The 20,954-nt window shown below is 40.0% G+C and overlaps 1 protein-coding gene across 17 annotated transcripts in view; it reads left to right on the top strand.

Moving 5' to 3' along the window:
- The window catches only part of MAPT (microtubule associated protein tau), a 153,088-nt gene that overhangs the window by 20,604 nt on the left and 111,530 nt on the right, over window positions 1–20,954 (top strand). Inside the window, exon 1 of one of the 17 annotated variants that reach the window (XM_074260989.1) lies at window positions 2,505–3,753. The exons of 15 other annotated variants lie outside the window; for them this stretch is intronic. The gene's annotated coding sequence lies outside the window, so the exon portion shown is untranslated. Of the gene's footprint in view, window positions 1–2,504; window positions 3,754–20,954 lie in introns of those variants that run through there. One more of the 17 variants, XM_074260990.1, reaches the window with a different exon arrangement.

Raw genomic sequence — 20,954 nt, 5'->3', positions numbered from 1 at the left:
AAAAGGCTGCAGTGGGGAGTCAGAGTCCAAGATAAGGAGGTCAAAGATACAAATCCCCAACCAGGAACAAAATCGGGACGAGTCATCAACGCAGTCCCAGGGGAGCAGAAGGGTCACAAGCACCATCTGAGCTAACCCCCTGGGCTCAAACAGAGCAAAGCAAGCGGCTGTCCCGGGAGAACAGACTGTCTCTTGTTGCACCAACAGTTTCCTGGCTTTCTGCCTCTTTTCAGGGAGTCATTAACTATTGACCCTGGACTGGCTTAGCCTGAAGGGGCAGATCCAGGGAGTGATACCTGGTTTCGGAAGCCAGGCCCGGAAACAAATGAAAAGATGAAGTAAATCCTGGCAGCCTGGACCCCAGTGCTGTCTTGGCTGTGCCCTTAGTCCAGGCTGCCAAGCTAAATTTAGCTGCCTGGGCGGCCAAGCTCCTCCAATCACAGTTCAAGTTTCCATGGGAGGAGTCAGGTTGACCAGGATGGGGAATATTCCTCTGTGGACTTTTCACTAGCACTGTCACCTGTATCCCTTCCTCTTTACCCCAGTCCACATTCCCCCCCCCACTTTGAAAAAAATGTATTTTGTTTTCAATAATGTTTTTTTTTCAAATACATGCAAAGATAGTTTTCGACATCCACCTTTGCAAAACCTTGTATTCCAAATTTTTCTCCCTCTCCTCTCCTAACAGCAGCAATCAATCCAGTATGGGTTAAACATGTGCAACACCCCCACGACCCTTTTAAAAGAAACATTATCAAGGTGACTAAAATTAGTCAATCAGTGAACAGATCAAAGTCCTCTCTAACTCTTCTTCTTCCACTTATACTGATGTGACCATTGCCATTGCTTTAATTGGGGTGACTAAACATATCTTATCCTTTTAGTCCCAATCTTTAGACGTTATCTTTGGTACAAGCCAGTAGAAAATTAGGATTCACTTGACAGATTTCACTGAAAGAAGGTCAGTGAACAACAGCAGGGCCTTTGAGGATTCCAGGACCCCAATGGAAGTCTTCTTTTACCCTCATAGTATGGCATCATAGTATAGTGCATAGCGTGCTAGACTTGGAGTCAGGAAAACCTGGATTCTCACCCTCTGCCCCTGCTATGTGACCATATATTTATGGACACTGGATGGCCTCTGTGAGCCTTATTTTCCTCACCTGTAAAATGAGGGTTTGGGACCTAAATGGCCTTTAAGGTTTCTTATCTCTATATTTCAACATTCTCCTTTACCAGTTAGTTGCTTCATGTGTGTGTGTCCCATAATTATTGATGGAGCCCCATTAGTGTAAGATTATACTGTCTCACTGTTTCAAGACCCCATCAGCTGCCAAGCCCTAAGTGGCAGATTATTTTCAGAGTGACTTAAGAGGTGAATCTTGCTTTTCTATATCATTGCCCTCCATCTTTTTAGTACTTAAATAGGCTTAAATAGCACTCATAGGATATTCCTTCTGCCAATTCATCTCACAGCCCAGCCTCGCCTGCTCATCTTGCATAGTTTTTGTCTTTGTCCCTCTGTAACTTACAATATAAGATCAATCCAGCAATACTGGAGGCCTTTCTCTTATTCTTTTGATATTTCATGTCTACCACCAATGCATCTTTTCCTTTCCTCTCGCTCCTGCCACAAGGCCAGCCTATCTCCTTTTCAGTCACATCTGTCTTTGATGATCTTTATGTCATCTCTGTAGTATTGAGAGCCGGCCTTGAGATCAGGAAGACGAACTTCAGCTTGTAATACACATATTTGGGCTCTATGAATTTTACCCAAAACATTAACCATTTTAGACAGTTCTAAGATCACGTACTGCAGGAAAAGGGGCCAAGTTGCACTGCCAGTGAGATCACAGGTCCAGTCCCTGTCCCTGTGCTGCTTCTGTCATGCACAGACATGGGTTTTAGAGTAGTTATATATTTTGATTCATTTTTATCTATGGTATATCTTTCTACTGCTCTTTGGATCAGAATCATTTCTTTATTCTTCTGAATAAAATATATTATATTATATATCATATATATAATATATATTATAAAATAAAATATTCTTCTGAGATTGTGATATGCTGTGATTTGCAACCACCTGGGAGAAAACTGGTATCCAAAAGATAGGATCAAGCTTCCCAAACAGAATCCAGCTCAAGCTTCTTTTCGTTTTGTTCTGGACCACTGTCCATTTGCAATGACTATCCAAGATAGATGTACTGATAGACCAATTTGGTCAATATACAGCTCTATGTCAAAATCTCATCAGTGTTTATTCTACTTAAATATTTTGTTCATCTCTCCACCACCTCCATTTATTTTCTATATGTAGCAAGTCTCTTTAATTCAATCAAATCTTTATTAATCAGCTTATCATATATAAGACCTTTTTGCTAAGAGCAAAGATAAAAGGAAAAATTCCTCTTTGTCTTCAAGAAAACTTACCTTCTTTTTAAGGGTCAGTGTTGAAAAATTATCCATGCATATGTTTTGGAAATAAAAAGGTTTAATAAATAAATAATTAAATTTTTGAAAAGAAAACTTTCCTTTTATCTGCATTAGAGAAGGTTCATTATTAGCCCATAAAATAAAGCAGTCTGACTCCAAGTGAATATCTGAAAGTCCCTTCCCAGCATGGCCTCAAGTCAAGCCTTCATAACATAATTTCCTTTTTTGTCCTAGATTTAGAGCAGGTAGGATTTCATAGAGAGATTGAGGGTTGGGTGTTGAGCCCAGTGTTATACAGCTGATAAATTTGGAAGGATGCTAGGTGGTTCAGTGGATAGAGTGCCCAGGCCTTGCCTCAAGAAGGCCTGAGGCCAAATGCAGCCTCAGATACTCACTGGCTGTGGGCCTTGGGTGAGTTATTTAGTGGCCTAGTGGGATAGTCATGAGTTCAAATGTGGCTTCAGACACTAACGAGTTACTGGGCAAGGTACTTAATCCTGTTTTCCCCAGTTTCCTCAGACATGGAATGAATTAGAGAAGGAAACAGTAAAGCACTCCACTGTCTTTGACAAGAAAAGCCCAAAGGGGCTGCAAAGAGTCAGACAGGACCGAAGCTACTGAACCACCGCCCCACAAAGATTCAAAAGGATGCTCCAGAAGGCCAGACGCCAGCGCATTCCCAGATAAGCTCAGAAACACCTGGAAAACAAACACGAGGGAGCTTTGTATGGTCTTCTCTCTTGCATTTATCCATGGTGATGTGGGTGAGTAAGAGAAGGTGGTACCCCAGCGTTCGAGCATCCCTCTGTATTTTTATCTCAGCCATTATTCCCAGATAGAGGAGAAGGTGAAAGATTTAAAAAGCCTATGGTGTTCCGCTGACCTCACAGACCCGAGGTGCCCACGGGAGGCCTTCTGTGCTCACTGTGATGTCATACCCACCATTCCATCAGTGTGTGCAGCTTCAGAAACCAGTTGCCTGCGAACTTCATCTTCATCTCTACTACACACGAATATACGCACACACACACACAAACACACAACCACGCAGGGCACACACCATACACACACTCCCACACGGACACATGAAGCTGTGTGTGTTGGAATCTCAGAGCATCGGCAGGCCTAAGCAGTAACCCCTCACTGAGCGGGCTGTCCCCTGGCAGGAAGGCACAAGCAGCTTATGGAAACGCAGCCAGCCCGGGGGAAAGTCCTACCCCGGAGGAGCACAGAGAGGAGTGGTCGTTGTTCACTCTGGTAACCGCACCCTTGGCAGGACGGGCCCGGCAGGGACCACGCATCTCCCATTCCCCGTAGGTAAGCCGGAGCCACCCAGAGCAGGAGCGACTAGCCCCTCCCTGCTGCGCTTCCCTGCTTCTTGCAGGGATTCTTCCGAGTTTGATTGGAGCCTAATGATAGCTTTCTCTTAAATTCAGGTCATGTTAATTGATTGAAAATTGCCAGGGAGAGCTTGTTTTCTCTTTCCGTCCCTGCTGATACCATTCCTGATTGACATACTTCATCCCTTACCCTTCCTTTTTTCTCCTCTCTCACCAGAGCGTAGATCTGATGTTAGCACAGGAAAAGACCCCAGAGCTCCTCTAGCACAGTCCCCTCGGAGAGGGAAGAGTAGAACATCAGATCTCATAACTCAGGCCCTGGGTGGGTGAGCTTGGGAAGGCCTTACGCTTCTCAGGAAACTTCTCGTTTCTTTGTCCACAAAATGAAGGGTGGGTTTAGATGACTTCTAGAATGGCCAAGAAAGTGTACCGTAAGGTCACCCAGGTGTAAGGGATATAACCACAGTACAAAAACCAGGCCTAATGAACTTCCCAGAGCAATGTTATGGTAGTTCCTTTTTTCCTTTCTTGATTGGTCTTTCTTTCAACGTTCTTTATCACTGTTCAGTCTCACAGCCTTTTCGTGATTTTTAATGCCGTATGTCTGGGATAAATGGGCTCCTCTGTGATCTTTCATCTCTCCAACTTAATGGGTCTGAAGTCTCTAGTTAACTTTTCCATACCTATTTTTCTGTGGGTAATGTGACCCACCAGCAATAAATATGGTGTCAGTATCTTTTCTGTCTTGGGTTGTGGGTGAACAGTAGTAAGGGTGCTACTAGAGATCTGTTCATTTTGCAGTTATAGACTATGGTGAAGCTTGAGGATTCAGAATATGCCCACTGGTGTCCTCTCATCTCTCTGCTTTTTTAGAGATAGTAGACACTAAGTAAGGCCATAACATTGTGCTCAGAATGAGTCCATCAATCCCCAAGATGTAATTCTTTTTTTTAATATTTTTTATTTTATAATTATAACATTTTTGGACAATAAATATGGATGGGTAATTTTTCACATCATTATCCCTTGCACTCCCTTCTGTTTCGATTTTTCCCCTCCTTTCCTCTACCCCCTCCCCTAGATGTCAGAAAGTCTTATACATGTTAGATATGTTATAGTATTTCCTAGATACAATATATGTGTGCAGAACCGAATCTCTTGTTGCAAAGGAAGAATTGGATTCAGAAGGTAAAAATAACTTGGGAAGAAAAACAAAAATGCAAACAGTTTACACTCATTTCCCAGTGTTCCTTCTCTGGGTGTGGCTGATTCTGTCCATCATTGATCAATTGGAACTGAATTAGATCTTCTCTTTGTCGAAGATATCCACTTCCATCAGAATACATCCCAAGATATAATTCTTAACCATGGTTTTATATGGAGTAGAAGCTGAAAAAAATACTTTGACCTCCATTATCCAGATAACCTATTATTTGAAAGCCTTGGATTTTTATTTCCCAGGATAACCTGTAAAGTATGACTTTTTTTTACAGGTAGAGTAATTCATAAAATATCTAAATTACATTGAAATGATGAGTGCTATGATATATTTTTTATCCTTGTCTCCGTGGTCACTCTGAAATGTATCATGGCTTAAATTTATCTGATCATGTGGAATTCTTTACAGTTGACTCAGCCATGTGTTGCCCAATCCACATTGATACTTATGATGCCCAGAATGGGCTGTTCAGTAATTTAGAATTCACTACACATTTAGCATTCATTAAGTACCTTTGATATATAGAGCACCACACCTGACCACATTTTATTCAGCAACAAATAAAATTCCATAGCAACAAATACTAGATTGAACATTTAGGAGAAAGCTTCTTTTTAAAGAGCATATGATGGGGAATATTGTTATTCGTTGTTGTGAAGTTACCCCCTGAAGGTAGCACTTCCTATCCAGATTGTTAATACTAAGCCTTTAAATGTAGCAGCACTCCTGTAATCCCACAGGCTGGAGTGTTTAATATCTTTAAAAACTGTTCTCATCCTGATACCAGAATAACATCGCAAAAAACCACACAAAACAACAATTATTAGGACTGAGGTTTTTAAGATTTATGTTGGTTATGGGATGAAATTAATAAATAACCCTTTTTACTCACTGCTTCATTATGACTATGCATTAATTAATTAGTTGGATAGATATATGCTTATTGATTAACAACAACTGCACAGCATTACATTGGGCATTGGGAGAGATATAACGAGTAGATAAGACCATGTCCTGCCCTTAGAGACTTTACAGTATAGTTGGAAAAAGTCTTAACACGTATACAAAGAGCCTTGATTGCAAAGAATATTCCAGTTCATTTCTTTAATTTCCTTCCATTTGCACAGCCTTTCTGTTTTTGCCATTTTTCTCATTCTCCTCCAAAAGCTTAAAAGGGAGATTCTACCCACCTTTCTTTAGGGGATTTCTTTTGTTGAAAGTGGGCTCGGTTTTGCTTTGTCATATCTGCCCTAGACATTCAGAGCCTACCAGAATATCTGAATGTAGGTCACTGCTGAAGGAGAATGCGCACACTGGCCAACTGTGATGGGCTGACGATGGCTTCAAGTTGGTGAGATGCCAAAGGCCTTGAGAAGAACACCGGCATCTGCCGCAGGAGATCCTGGCCCTGGGCTGCATCTTTCTTTAAAGCTGCACATGGGGTCCATAAAGTTTTGGAATTCACATTCAGTCACATATAATGGTCAAGAGTGCATCCAGTGTGAGACAAAGGGGGATTTGTGGGAAAGTGGTTTAGTCTGTAATTTGTGTAGGGCTGATAATGGGGAGGAAGAGAGGTTTCAGATTGGAGGATGACCACTGCGGCAGAAAAACATTGAGAATTGTGGTAGGGAGAAATGGAAAGTGTTCTGGCCTTTGATTTAGAGATCTTGGTTAAAATACTGGCTCCAACACTTAGTCACTCTGTGAAATGGGGAAATCTGGACCTTCTTTTCTTCATCTGTAAAATGTATTATATCTACACTGTGTCTATTATATCCACATTTCAAAGCATTTGTGAGAAAGAATAGAGACTGACCTGATCCTTTCACTCATTCATATAAACAATCCTTTACCAAAGCAGATTGGCATCTCCTCTGCTATTTATAATAATCTTAGAGTTTCCTAGCGCATTAAGAAATAAAATGACTTAACAACCAGGGTCAACACAGATCAAAGGCAGGATCAGAAACAGGACTTTCTAGGTTTGAAACCCATTCTCCCAGACTTCTATTTATTGTGAGAAACATACCTAGGTAAATGTGAGCTGTTGTTATTAGGGTTGGTGCTTTCCTTGTTTGTCTTCCTGAAATAAGCAAGGGATTTGCAGGGCATCTATATTTAACCTAATTATTTATGCTCTTTAATAACCCCCTTGTAAGAGCATCAGGCAGGCAGTTTTTGTGGAGCCTGAGCTGTGTTGTGTGTTTACTCTTGTTTTCCAAGGGTAATTTTTAATTGTTTTTGTTCTTTAACTTCAAAACCCAGCTTGTTAATGGAATAGGAGTTAAGTGAAACCTGAGAACAAGAATAGGAGTCTCTATCCAGTATTTTTTTGGACCTTAATGGTTGTCATTAGCTGGTTGACCAGTTTTAGTGCCAGAATCAAATGTGGATCGGCATTTAAGTGCGGGGTTAATAGAGACTGTTTAGTTACTTAGATTGGGCAAGTCATTATGATAGCTATATACTACTTTGAGGAGGCAGTAGGTGGTAGAAAGAGCTTCACATTTGAGAGAAGACGTAGAGTTTAACCCCAATTGTATCATTAACGGTGACCATGAGCCAGTTACAGACTTTTTTACTTTTCAAAAGCAAAAGGAACAAGTCAAGAATCTCAAGCAAATTATAAACAAACTGGGACTGAAAAAGGCCTAGAACTATGAGATCTCAAACTGATCTCAATCTCAAAGGACAATAATCATCAGAATCATTTAATATTGGTTAAAGATGGAAAAGTTGATGACTAGGACAGATTAGGTAAACAGAATTACAGCAGAAGAGCACAGTGTTTGCTAAATCCAAGGATATCAGTCCCTAGAATTTTATTAAAAACTATTTGATTAAAATACTGCTGCTATTTGATTAACTCCTGGGAAAACTTTGTGATGCTCCTTAAATGATTTGCCTAAGGGGTCACACAGTGTCTAAGGCCCAATTTCAATTCAATCCTGCCTGATTTCAGACCTAGTGCTCTGTCCACAGCACCAACTTGCAGACTATTAATAATTTCACCTAACTCACAAGAATGAGATGATATGGGGTAGCCCAAAAGTCTTTGAGCAACCATAGACTAATAAAGCTTAAATAGCTAAAATATCAAAAATTAATAATCACCAGGATTATGGGGTCACTCTGTATATGTAAAAACACTTTGCAAACCTTAAAGTGTTATATAAATGTTAGTTATTAATACTAACTATCTGGTTTTAGTTGTTATGAAATTCTTAAACCACTGCCTTTTGAGAAGGTTGCTGTAACTAGGAAATGAAGCACTGGAATTTGAAAATGGGTTTCTGCGCTGTACGCTAGCATCGACAGCCAATGGTACGCTGTAATTTAGAACTCTGAAGAGCCCTTTTCATTCCCATGGCAAAATCTTCCCAACCTCCTCCTGGGCCATTGGCTGCGCTCTCTCTGATTCCCACCCCAGCCCCCACTCCCTCATTCTTTTCAAAAGGATTTTATGTTTCAGTAATCTTTTCTGATGAGCAAGGCCTTGACATGGATTCTCGTTTCAGGTTAGTTATGTAGTTCTCCAATTCTTCTGGGCCCAGAATTTACTATATGGAGTCATTTAACTCAAATACATTTTGTTTCTTTATCTGTTAAGAATGATTAAACTAAGAGAATTGTTTCCCTGGTACCCAGCAGCTAGCATTGAGGCTGATTCTGGAGCCCTAAGCCAAAATTTCAGAAAGCTGTGTCCCCTTGTGTTTTGAAGGGTTTTTTTAACTAAGGCCTAACTTGACCCCTGAGACAAAATTCTTCCAAGAAATCCTATCCCCACTTGGATCCTCTGCAGAATTCTGACACCATTTTTGGTATCTCCTAACTTGAATGATACTGTTTTTTCATCTTTAAGTAATTTCTGTTTTAAGCCTCAGATCAAGGCCCCTTTTATGGAGTCATCCCTTTTCTCCGGCTGTATTTGATTTCTTCCCTCCCTACAATACTGCCAACTGTCTCACTAATTTGATTCTAAGTGTATGCTACCTTGTAAAGACACACCACACCTGATATGGTTAATCAATTCTTTAAAAACATGGCACATGGCACTAACTGAAGCAATCATATTTGAGCAGTCATGTATCATCTCCCAGTCATATTGGGAGAGTGAGTTCCCAGGGACAATGGGATATCCATCTCATGGAACCCAAAATTTGGACTAGAAAAGCTTAAAATAGGAGAGATGAATTGAGATTCTAATAAGCCAGAAAATTCTCTTCTTCTGTCTTAGAGTTGAGATAGGAGGGGACGTTCCCCCAAGACCTTCTTAGGAACCATTTTTTTGATTGACAAGATTCTCTGCTTCCATCAGTCAGAGACTGGAGGGGATCCCCAAAGGTAGCTGTGAGGAAGACAGCCACTGTTCCAGATGTTGGGGGTGCAGCAAAATGTATTTTTGCATTAATTTTTAATGAGTTTAGGAATTCAAATATGAACATTTAAGTATGCAAAGAAAAAAGGATATACTGAGGAACTGTGTGCTTTTGTTATATATAGTATTTTTAAATGTTTATTAAATTTAACAAGGAAGATACAAAATTTCCCTGTTTGTGTTTCCTATCTTACTTTTTTTCTTCTTTGTATTATTAAATGTTCGTTTTATAATGGGGGGGGATTTCTATCATTATCTGTTAACTTCCCCTACTCCCAAGTAGAAGCTGAATAACGTGTACTTGATTTTAACCCCTTTAAGGGCAGAGAATGTGTGTGTGAGAATGTGTTTGCCTTCCCCCCATGTATCTAGCACAAAGTAAGGGTTCGGTGCTTGTTGTTTGTGGTGGTGGTGATGGTATATTACTTTGTGATTGTTCTCCTTTTGGCTTACATGGATCTAACTGGGCTGTAGCTTTCAGAGGCCAGGGACCACATCATTCCTTTCTTTGTGTGTTCCTCGGAATTGACTCTATTATGTCCTTATGTACTTCAGTTTTTCAGTCATTTTTCAGATCACTTTATGATCTCATTTGGGGTTTTCCTGGTAGAGATACTTAATACTTGCCATTTCTTTCTCCAGCTCATTTGACAGATGAGGAAACTGAGGCAAACAGAGGCAAGTGACTTGCCCAGATTTTAACTTAGAAGATGAGTCTTCCTGACTCCAGACCCGGAACCTTATATCCACTATTGTTACCCAACTTCCTTACTTAGCCCAGTAAATGTATATTAATTTGTCATTTGCCAAAATCAAGCCACTCTGCCTGCCTGATTAAGGGGAGGAGGGGGACGCCCAGTGTTTATGTGTCAATTAACCAGGAGTATTTTTCAGGACTAAATTGGCTCAGCAGCATGCTTAGAGGCAGCTGCTGACCAGGGCAAGCTGATTGGAATGTTTAATTATGTTTACATCATTCTTCCCCCGTCAGGACCGGCCCTGCAGAAAACAAGTGTCGATAGGCTTTTCTGAGACCATAGGCTGTACTTTGGAGGCCAGGCTTACATACCCCCAGTCTACTCACATCCGTAATAGGTTTTTTGCATGTAGAAATGGCTGTAAACTTAATTTATCATACAGCTGACATGTTTGAATAAGCTCCAAATCCACCTCCTAATTCACTGGGAGACGGGAGAGTGGTTCACTTTGGAGTCTGGTTTTCACTTTGTCTAGTTAATAATAGATGTTCAGCGATACCAGAGCTTTACAGCTTTCCAATTTAAAAATGATATTAAACTAAAATGCTAATGGACAAGCCTGGATTCCTTCAGTGTGTTCCAGCAGGGAGCTCCAACGTGGCCCAGGCATTTGTCTGCTCTCTGAGCAGCAGTGGAAGGGGCAGCTCACCAGTCAGTCATACAGCTGCATAGGTAGCCATGGCCACATTTCTAGCCAGTCCCCCATCCTCAGGGGCATACATACACACTGAAGACTAGAGAGAGAGTGTTGCATCTGACCTTGGACCTTGGAGGTGATCTGACTGCCAGAAATCATTGGAAGCTGTCCCTCCTAGGGATGTGTATCAGGGCCAAAGGAGAATCAAAGCCCCTTCTGGATGACGAGTTCATGGCATGGTTCTTGGTATTTATTAAACATACACTAGAATCGAGGTACAAGAAGCAGCTAGATCAAAGGCTGTCCTTGGATTGGAGAGACATCTGACCCTTCACGACATATGTGACCTTAAGCCTACTACCTGATCTTCACAAACTTGTGTTGCCCAATAGATCAAGCGAGGGAACTGGACTAGAGCCCGGTCCCCCGGCCAAAACTCTTCTAGATCTGGGGCTGGGGAGTGGGACCCTGCCCTGAGGATTATGATAAAGTTAGAGAGACTGGATATGCACAAAGTTAGGCAGTACAGTACATGTATGACCCACATGTGTGGGATGATATCTACTTTTTCAGACATAGCCAATAGGTTGATTTATTAACTTCAAATACAGCCCGAGAAAAGGGATGACTCCATAAAAGGGGCCTTGACCTGAGGCTTAAAACAGAAATTACTTAAAGATGAAAAAACAGTATCATTCAAGTTGGGAGATACCAAAAATGGTGTCAGAAGTTGGTTTCTACTTGGGTGAGCAGGGGGAGTTTGAACCATTTTTAAAAACCAACTAATTCAGGAACCCCAAGTTAAGGAACTCTTAGATTTATTTTTATGGGTGTGTTAATTTCTGGAAGACCAGGAGAGGAGGGTCTATAGTAGGGGGCTCTGGAGTGGTGGAACCTTGCTTATGTGGTCCCATGGTGCCTTCAGGATAACTTTCTGACATGATTAGGGGCCTTGATGGAGCTTTGATATTTGGAGGGCAGTAGATTAGGGCAGGTGAGACAGCAAGGCACTGAGCTTATATTGTTTTTCAAGGTCAGAAGAACATTAGGAATAAACTCTGCATAATGGAATAGCATCTGATAATGGAAGGGCAGCTTCCTGGAGCAGTGACTAGAGTTATACATCCTGGAGTCAAAATCACTCATCATCCTGAGGTCATATTTGGCTTCAGACACTCACTAGCTGTGTGACCCTGAGCAAGTCACTCAAAACTGTTTGCATTATCATTTGCAAAATAAGCAGGAGAAGGAAGAGGCAAATTATTGCAGTATCTGCCAAGAAAACCCCAAATGAGCTCAGCAAGAGTTGGACACTACCAAATGACAGCATGTCTGTTGAAGCACCATAATTAGCATTGATACAGAACCCTATGGAAGCAATTTAAATTTAAATATGTGCTGCTGTTCAAGAAAAATGGCCTTAAAAATTTTTTTTGTTTAAAAAAAAAAAAAAAGAGCTAAGAGCAGGAAAGAAATTGCCAGAAAAAAATAAATCCATTCATTCTTGTTGATATCCTTCAGTATGCTCTTGTGTTTAATTGGTAACAGGTTTCCCTTAAATAGATGAATTTGTCCCATCCTGTATCTTTGTACCTTGAAACAAGCCTTTAAACCCCGAGTTGATGGGTATAGAAAGTTCCTGTAACTGGCATGTTGCCTGTAAATCAACATTTCAGAACTCTGGAAAATGTTATGTGCAAGGTAAACAATAAGGATGAGAAGGAAATTAAGGGCTTCCATCAATTATAAAGGAGCTTTTAGAAGGAGGTTTCTCATTACTAAAATATTGTCCCTTTACCAGAATTGAATAATTGTTCCAACTTTTGGATGAGAAATACATAATGGGTTATTATGTTGTGTGGGCAACATCCTTAAACCCTTGAAAGACTAGTGTTACTGAAAGCAGCTAATGAACTTCGTGACCACTGGGACATAGAACCATGTGGAAGTACCATAAACGAAGTACTCCCCAGCTATGATTGCCTGCTGTCCCTTCTGACTCGGGGCTTCTAGCTCTCCCACAAAAATGGCCTGGGGACTGCTATCTAAGATGGGCTGTGGGGTAGATAGGCCATGCGTCTGATCCAGAGTAACTTTTTTCCTCCAAACAATGTTTGCAGTGTTACCTTGGCAGCAAGGTAGTGCCGTGGTGCACAGAGCACTGGACCTGGAGTCAGGAAAGACTGAGTCCAAATCTAGCCTCTGATATTTCTGAGTGGTGCGACCCCTGACAAATCACTTACCTGACCATTTCCTCAGCTATTAAATGAAATAATAATAGCACCTACCTCCTAAGGTTGTTGTGAGGGTCAAATGACATAATATTGCACCATGTTTGTCATAGAAGGCAGTGTTCCTCTCCTTCCTGTCTCTTCTCATCATGAAAAAAGGAGGTGCCCTGTGGGAGGAATTTTGGTGGTTGCTCAGAGATAAGTCAGAGCCAGCTCACACAGAGGACATCTTAGAAATCGACAAATGCCACAAATCATGGTTTTCTTTCTTGCTTTGCTTATGTTCCAGACTTAAAGTAAAAGAGACAGTGATAATTTAGATTAAATCTGTGTTTGTCTTGTTTGAAAAAATTCTTGGAGAGTCAGTTATTAAATATTTACTACATATTGCTATTACTGGGGCTAGTCGGTGTACAAGCGATAAAATCAGATCGTTTCCATCTCACTTGTTAGGAAGTTGGGGTATCGCAAGGAAGAAGAAGATAGAATGTGCAGTCTGAGGCAGGGTAGGGGGCAAGGCTGTCAGTAGTAGCCCCCTGCTTTCTCTTTGTGATCTGGGGGGAGAGGGAAGCGGCAGGAGAAAAGAGGTGGTATAGAGTATCTCATCCAGATCCTATCAGCGATTACATGCTTTCTATGTTATCCTGTATACATGGGGAACCTAATTTAACTTCTAAGTAACTTCATAGAATACTAAAATCTTTATATCTAGATTTTGCTGCACTGTATTTCTAGAACACATTCTAATTCAGACATTATTGATTTAATTCAACAGATATTTTTAAATATTTAGCATGTGCAACGTCTCATGCTAAGCACTGGGGATACAGAGATCAAATAAGACATAATCCCTGCTTTTTCCGTGTTTATAATCTTATAGGGAGGCTATGCACATAACCACTAATACAAGTTGTTGTGCAGTCATTTCAATTCTTCCAATTCTTCCTGATCCCATATGGGGCAAAGATATTAGAGTGGTTTGCCACTTCCTTCTCCAGCTCATTTGTCAGTGAGGAAACTGAGGCAAAACAGGTTAAGTGACTCAGCTAGGGGAACACAGCTAGTAAGTGTCTGTGGCCAGATTAAACTCAGGAAGATGTCATCTTGACTCCAGCCCAGTCACTGTATTCATTGTACTATCTAACTGTCCCATACAAGCTAGGAAATGACCAAATAAATGGAAGTCAAATAAGCTAGCTTGAGAGATTTTTAAAGAATAGAGGGAAAGCTCCTATTTTGAGAATAAGGGTAAGTAACACGAAGGAGAAAATGTGGTAGCCAAACTAGGCCATAGGAGAGGAGAAAGAATTTTTTTAAGCAGAGATGGGAGGAGAAGAATTTATTCCAAATGTGAAGCAGAAAAAAAAGCATGCTAGGCTAAGAGGAAATTTGGCTACAGCAAGAAAACACGTAACAGGAAATATCATGAAATACGTTTTAAAAGGTAGATTGAAGATATCCCAACAGGAGGAATTTGTGGGGTTTTTTGGTGGAAGTAGCTGGGAGCCAGTGAATGTTTTTGAGCAGGGGGGAAAATGTGACCAGACCTGCACATTAGGAAGATTACTTTGAGAATGGAGAAAAGGATGAATTAAACAATAAACGGGTGACTCCGGGAAATAAGATGGCAATGGTTCAGGGGAGAGTTGATGGGTCCAAGAACTGGGATGGCGACAGTGGGGGAATAGAAGGGAGTAGATGACTGCAAGAAATATTTCAGAGGTAGCATTGGCACCTGATTATAAATCAGTGGGAAGATGAGAAAGGGTCATAAGTCAAAGAGAACTCTGGAGTTTCAAGCCTGAAAGAGTCAAAGTAGTGGTGGTGAATCAATATGAATGAGCTAATTAAGGGGGAAAAGGCCCATTTTAGAGGGGGCATTAAATTCAATCTGCCTGCAAGTGGAGGTATCCAAAAGGTAGCAGAAAAAGGACTTGAACTTCTTGAGAAAGGATTCCTTGAGCGAGATTTGTTAAACAATTGCTAAAAGAAGATAATGGAGGTCAGGAAGTGGATGAGATTACTGAGTTATAAATGAAGAATAGTCATAGAGTATGCTCACACTTAAAGAAAGGGAAGAAGAGGAGAAGCCATTCTAGGAAAAAGATAGAAGAAATAACAGAATAATGCTGTGGAAAAGGGAAGCTAGGGGTGCCATAGTGCACTGGGCCTGGAGTCAGGAAGATTCTTGAGTTCAAATCTGGCTTCAGATACCTATTAGCTGTGGGACACTGGGCAAGTCACTTAACCTGTTTTGCCTCCATTTCCTCATCTGTAAAATGAGCTAGAGAAGGACATGGCAAACCACTCCAAGAAAACCCCACATTTGGGTCACAAAGAGTCAGTCACAACTGAGATGAAATGTATGGAAACCAAAAAAGGTGAGAATATCAAGATAAAAATGGCCATTAGTATCAAATGCTGCAAAAAAAGAAAAAAAAAAGTCTTGGAAGATTAAAAACTGGATGAGAGCATTGGTTTTGGTATGGAGGAGAGGAGTCATTTTTGACCTTGGAGAGAGCTGTTTCAATAGACCTCCAGGGGAGTACAAGTAGATCTTTTGTAATGGTTTGTAGTTAATGGTTAATGTAATGTCAGGTGGGCAAGTAGCCAGATTGCAGGACATTAAATAATGAGTGGGGTGGTTAGGAAGTGAAAGTGTTGATTATAGATTATTCTTTGTAGAAGTTTAGCAGCAACATCGGTGGAGAAGATAAAGCTTGAGAAGGGTGATAGGCAAAATCTATAGCAACAAGATTAAGAGGGAAGTACAAAGATGGGAAAAAATCTTTACAGCCAGTGTTTCTAATAAAAGTCTCATTTTTTAAATATATAAAGAACTGTTTTTTATAAAAATATATGTCATTCCCCAATTGATAAATGGTCAAAGGATAAAAAAGGTCAAAGAAACAATTTTCAGATGATTAAATTAAAGCCATTTATAATTATATGAAAAGATACACTAAATCACTATTGATTAGAGAAGTACAAATTAAAACAACTCTGAGGTACCACCTCACAACATCTCAGATTGGTTAAGATGACAAGAAAAGATAATGATGAATGTTGGAGGGGATGTGGGAAAACTGGGACATTAATGCATTGTTGGTGGAGTTGTGAAAGAATCCAACCATTGTGGAGAACAATCTGGAACTATGCCCAAAGGTCTATAAAACTGGGCATACTCTTTGACCCAGCAGTGCCATTACTGGGTCTGTATCCCAAAGAAATCATGAAGGAAGGGAAATGACCCACGTGTACAAAAATATTATATTAGCTCTTTTTTGGTAGCAAAGAATTGGAAAAGTAGTGGATGCCCATAAATTGGGGAAAGGATGAACAAGTTGTAATATATGAAGGTAACGGAATATTATTGTTCTATAAAAAAAATGATGAAAAAAATGGATTATAGAAAGGCCTGGAAAGATTTACATGAACTGATGCTGAATGAAACAAGCAAAACCAGGAATATATTGTACACAATAACATCAAGAATGTGGTGATGATCAACGATGAAAGGCTTGATTTCTTCTCTGTGGTTCAGTGATCCAGGGTAATCCCAATAGATTTTGGACAGAAAGTGCCTTCTGCATCCAGAAAAAATAACTCTGGAGATTGAATGTAAATCTACACATACTGTATTCACTTCTTTTTTCAGTTTTTTTTCTCTCTCCCATGGTTTTTCCCTTTTGCTCTTATTTTTCTCTCCTAACACAGTTCTTAAAACAATGTGTATTAAAAATAAATAAACATAAAAAAGAGAGAAAGGCAGAAAAAATTTAAAACTCATATCTCTGACATAAAAAGAGAGAAGCGTGATAGGGATGAGTAAAAGCTTTTTTGTAGGTATAGGAGAGGCCTGAGGATGTTTATAAGTCTAAGGGGAAAGAATCAGCAAAGAGAAATTGAGGATGATTGACAGAACAAGGTCTTGGAAGAGACAGAGGGATGGCAACAAGGAGAGGGAATTATCTTTGGCAAGAAAGAGGGTCACATCAGCTCTGAGATCAAATGGAAGAAGAAAAGGACGGGAGAAGCCAGAGAAGGTTTGATCTGTAGAGAAAAGAAGATGAAAAAACTCATGGCCTTAATTTTTTTAATTATGTAGGCAGGGTTATCTACAAGAAAAGAGAGGATTGGATTGGAATTGGCATTTTGAGTAGAGAAATTGGCAATAGCCACTTTGCTGTGTTAGGGAATTGTGTAAAAAAAATGAATAAAAAGACTTTAACGTAACAGTGAGGGGACCCTGTTTAGATAAATTTATTCCATAAATAAGGTGGTTAGTACACTGGACTTGAAGCCGAAATCTGAGGCTGAATCTCCAGTAGTACTGGATTTGAGTACTTTGTAATTCTTGCCAAGTCACTTATCCTCTGTCTGCCCCAGAACTTATCTTTAAAATGGGGGAAATAATAGCATGTACCCCAGGGGCTCTTGTAGGGCTCAACTGAGATATTTGTAAAGCACTGTATCCATGCCAGCTGTTAGTAAATGTGTACCTGGAAGCGCGGTTTCTCACCTTGTTGGCAGTTATGAAAGGAAGAATGGGGGTAAAGTAGATTGTAGAGGGTCCCTCATAGTGCACCCTCGGGGTAACAGCAGAAAGTTCTGGGAGGTGGGGAAGAGTGTAGAATAAGGGTTGGCCAGGGAATGCGGACTAGGAATCAGCAGAGGGCTACGATGGCTACAGAGGGCCTGGAGATGATGTGATAAGGGATAAGATGATGTGGGGTAGGAAGAGACCTAAAACCACTGCCAAAGTTATTAGATAACTGGCTCAACATAAACACATTTGTTTTTGTCAATGACAGTGAAATCCAAATCTCCTTCTACAAAAGTGAGACTTAACAGTGAATTTCCTCCGATTAGCACCACATGCAGAGAACATTTATTTGATTAAAATATGTCCTTATGAGTTCACATTTGCATCCACACATGTTGAGTCTCTGTGGGACAGTCTGCTCCTTTATATTTATCATTATCGAACCCATCCACGGTATTGTAAGACACCACTCTTGACCCTAGGATACAAAGTTTAAACAAACAAAATTATTTATTCTTGAGTTCAGAATGAAGTAAAATATGATTGTTTATTTTAAGGGAAGAATAAATTAAGGATAACAGAATTGCTACAGCATTCTTCTTGAGTTAGTGTGAATATTAGATAAAATAATATATGAAAAGTGTTACTGCAAATTTGAATGTGGCTTATTGATGTCAGTTATTGTCACTACTGATAAAAATATCTGAAAAGATAAAGATTAGTGCTCATTGATATGAAGTTATTGGCAAGTTTTTCAATGCAACACAAGCATTTATTAAGCACCTACTTTGTGCAGGGAATTGTAGGTGCAAACTTATTACCTATTCTTGCTGCCTTACTAGAGTTTACCTTTCCCTCTTTGGGCTATGTCTCTAATCTGCTTTCCAGACCTTTTCCAACCCCTGCTGTTACTGCTGTTACTGTCTTGCATTCTACTGGTAGCCTGTCCTGCTTTTATGAAACCTTCTAAATTATCTTTTTTGACTAATTCAGAAGACATTAGAGTCATTACCAAGAATCCTCGTTGCATTTGTTGAGTTCCAGGTCAATCAGTAGAGGTGAGTAGCAAGTTCTGGTTTAGTACCAAACTGCTAAAGCAGTTAGGCTCCCACAAGTGAATGGGCTGCCTTAGGAAGGAAATGGTTTCTCCCTCTAAGGTCTTCAAATTTTAAGAAGCTGATGACTTTCTCACAGAATACAAGGGAATTCTTGTTCAAGTATAAGTTGGATCAGTTGATAACTGGGGTCCCTTTCCAACCCTATTATTCTGTGATTCTATTCTTTTTAAGTAAAATATTGGTATGACAACAACAAAGAGCTCTGATAATTGAGACTTGCACAAGAAATAATTTTTATTTTAAAAAATTGAAAGGCTCTTAAATTTAAAAATTCCAATGCCTAGAATAATCTCTCTTCTTAAAGTGTGTCTTTTGTTCTAAAATGTTTAAATTGATTTAAAATATATATTTGTTAAATAATTCAGGGATCAGTGATTTCATAATTGTGGGTATTACCTTCACTAATACAGATCACAGCCTCTCTATGATTTAGTAGTTTAGTGAAAAGTTGCTATGGCCAAAAAAAGTCACCTCCTTGTGTGATTAATTAAAACTCCCATACTTTCGAAATTGAGACTAGCCCCAGGACAGGAGACATATATCCATAACCCATCACAGGCCTATATCATTCTCCCCTAGTAGGACTTTTTACTGCTTGTGTTCTTCCATCTAGAGTTTGAGACCCCAGGGTCACTTTGGGCGACACAAAGAGCCAGATATGACTGAAACGTCCCAACAACAAAAGTCCCTACTTGAAAAATTAGAATAAGGTAGGGTCCACCTAAATCATCCCATCCAATTTTGGGGTAGCTTTCATTGTTAAGAAGTTTTTTGGACATCAAGCCTAAATTGTCATCTTTGTAGCTTTATTGCTTCTCTTACTGAGCTCTGGGTCCAACTAAAACAAGGCATCAGAGACAGACTTAAGGGGCTTTTGCAAACAGAAAACTGTAGGGAAAATTTGTCAGACTGTTGAAACAACTGGTTTGGTATACGTCAGGAACCAGGAAACTGAGAACTACAGCCAGGTTTCCTCCTTCACTATATTTTCCCCATCTGTAGCACCTAACATGTATTTTGTACCAAGTGTATGATGAATGAATGGAAAAGGAGACATTATTTCAGTCAGCCCCAGGAATAGATCAACACTTTGGATTTTGCCATCCTTGTTTCTGAGTTAAAGGAAACAGTTTGGCAGGATTAATAATTTTCTTGTGGAGTTCCTGAATCTATTTTCTTCATCGTATCAGGCAGATTAAAATCTTTGTGCCATTGGTGAGGAAGGTAAGATAATTTTGTGTTTCATTCTGCCTCAGCCTTTGTTCTCTTTGAATTGGGCAAGATTTATTAATGACCTTCCCCCAACTTGCCACTGGGGGCTTGGAAATTTGAGACCATCTTTAGAGTGAATCATTATTTCCAGTCTGTTTGCTATAGGAGATAGTAGCAGATGGCATAGTGAAAAGAGATCAAGAAAATGAGTTCTTAACCTTTTCTGTGTCTTGGATCCCTCTGGCAGGCTGGGAAAGTTCTAGGAACCCTCAGATTCATGATGTTAATGCACCAAATAAAATACATAGAATTACAAAAGAAACCAGTTATATTGAAATAGTTAGACACCAGACATGAGATTAAGAACATCTTCACTAGATAATGTCAGAAGACTTTGGATTTGAACTCATATCCCCTAGTTACAACTTCCTTAAAGACTTTGCTTAGATCCCACCTTTTGTAGGAGGCTCTTCCTGGTTTCCCTGGATTCTGGTGCTGACCCTCCAAGATCACTTTCTATATATTTTGAATAAATCATGTATATATCTAATTACTGATATTACTACTCCCCCCTACCCAGTGGATTGTGAGTTCCTTGAAGGAAGAGACTTAGTTTTTGCCTTTCTTTGTCTCCTCCCCAAGGCCTGGCACACAGTAAGTGCTTACATAAATGCTAAATGGACTTGAGTGTTTTATTGGGCCCCCAAAGCAATAATTAAAAATTATAAAGATGAAAATTTTAGGCTTGATGTCCAAAAAACTTCTTAACACGGCCTTGTTTTTATAAAGAGAATCCACATTAATTGATTTTTGACATTTTTGGTGGGACTTCTGGACGAGGTTGGAATCGTGGGGCCTCCTCAGCTAAAGGCCAAAAAGGGGAGGGGGGTCCTAGGGATTCTGCCATCACCTTCCTCATCGCTTTGTGTGTCTCTACCTCTCAGTGACTGGCTTTGAGATTCCCTCTAACTCCTTCCCACCTGAGGGTGTATTGCTAAAAAGAGCTCCATTTTCTGGTCAGTCTGAGCCTCTTGGTAGCATTCCCTCCCTGCCCCTTTCCCTGCTGCCTCCTCACT

The sequence above is a fragment of the Sminthopsis crassicaudata genome, chromosome 4, assembly GCF_048593235.1.
Source record: "Sminthopsis crassicaudata isolate SCR6 chromosome 4, ASM4859323v1, whole genome shotgun sequence".
In the NCBI taxonomy this organism is placed as follows: domain Eukaryota; kingdom Metazoa; phylum Chordata; class Mammalia; order Dasyuromorphia; family Dasyuridae; genus Sminthopsis; species Sminthopsis crassicaudata.
This window is presented reverse-complemented; position numbering and strand designations above follow the sequence as displayed.